This window comes from Crocodylus siamensis, chromosome 4 (assembly GCF_052110815.1).
Source record: "Crocodylus siamensis isolate JL-2025a chromosome 4, ASM5211081v1, whole genome shotgun sequence".
NCBI classification, from domain to species: Eukaryota; Metazoa; Chordata; order Crocodylia; family Crocodylidae; genus Crocodylus; species Crocodylus siamensis.
Window position 1 is genome coordinate 46,596,979 of NC_143398.1, and position 1,812 is coordinate 46,598,790.

Here is a 1,812-nt window from a genome sequence, read left to right on the forward strand (position 1 = left end):
CAGATCATCAGCTCCTATGCTCTGTTCTGCCACACTTTGGGTATGCCGACATTCAAGCTTTTTCTGCCAGGGCAAAAATGGCTGCTCCAGGTTAAAAATAACCTGGAAACACCCGGGGTTAAATCGCTCCCAGGAAGACACTTTCTCCTGGCTTAACTCCTCCCGGATACGAGGGGAAATGAAGCTCAGGGAAAGGCTTGCCTCAGGTCAGGTCAGAGGGCTAGAGAAAGTATAAAAGACAGTCACTTCTCCCATTCCTGTAGACCAGGAGGGGAGGGGAGGAGCAGCTGCCAGCTGCTTCTCAGTCAAGTTCCCAGGGCTGGAAGCCGGCCAGGGCTTTGCCATACCAGTCCCTCTGCTTGGCTCCCAGGCACAACCAGGACCCAGGCTTGTAAGCCTGACCTTCAGCTGCACCCATTTCCCCTTGCCTCTTCCCACCACTCAGCTGAGCTGCAGCTGTAGCAATTTAAAAGCTGTCAGGGTTGGGAGCCAGGCTTGGGGAAAACTTCTGAAGCCCAACTCCCAGCCCCTCTGGCCTCTCCTTGTGGCAATTTAAAATGGAGGAACTAGGAGCTGGGTATGCCAAGGCTCTTCACAAGCCTGGCTTTCAGCCCCACTGGCTTCCCCTTGCTCCCCCTGCCACTCAGGTGAGCAGCAGGTGTGGCAATTTTAAGAGCTGGAGGGGCCAGGAGCCTGGCTTAAGGAAAGTCTCTGTATGCTGGACTTCCACTGCCCCAGCTCCCCCTTATTCAGCTGAGTGCTTGTCTAGGTCAGCCCAGAAGAGTATAACAAGTGGGTCTGTTCTCCAGAGGGGTGAACTGGGAGAGTTTCCACCATGAGAGAATGTCCCCCTCCTACCAGTCAGCTGCTTGGTGGGATGGGGAGTATTATCCAAGGGCTGGAAGCTTCCCAGGACTATCTGTGGCAGCTGCCACCTGCCACTTAGCAGCCTGTCCCCTCCGCAGGCAGGGGAGAGAGCAGGCTGTCAAGCAATGTCTTCCCTTAAGGGCAGGGATGACCCAGGGAGCACCCCTCTAATATAGCTGGAGACCTCACATGTGAAGCTCTCCAGCCTTTAAGCTAGAAGCACGTCTGTACAATCCACCCCCCAGGCTATTTTTCTATCAGAAGAAATGAACATCTGTATGCAGCCCAGGATTGGAATATAATAAAATGCTGATAAGCTTTGGCATTCCAGACTACTCTACATCCCTTCTTCATCCACCCTCCAACTTTGATACACAATAATCTGCCCTGCAATATGTCCTTAAATATATCCTTGCCTCTTCTAGAGTGAAAGTCATAGAGTCTAACCTTCAGAACCAAAAGTTTCTAGGGCTATGTATATATTTTCATAGGAAGGGTAAAATTCTAGCTGTCTTGAACGTCAAAAGGCTGAACAGATGCATGAAGAATAAAATTGAAAATTGGAATATAGCTTCAACTATTTCTTAAAATAATACTGTTTTAGTCTTTGCTTCATTTCCTGGAAGTAAGTTATATGTTTTCCCGTCATCTGCCCCAACTTGCTTCCAATTTTCTCTTTCTTTCACAAATCTGGGTGAGAAATCCAGCAGTGACTCCAAAATATAGAAGAAAAATCAAGGCAGATCCTGTAATACCTGTGCAGGCTCAGGGCAAACTGTGTGGACCATGTAGCTGTTTCTCAGGCTCCAGCAGCATAATGGCTGGGCTTTCCTGGTGCCTTACCATATCTTTCCAGGGATTTGACCCTCTTGACTAGTTATTTTCTATGGTTGGCGGTTTGAGTCCTGTTTCATGGTCCACTGCTCTTGCTCCTGATTCCCTTTT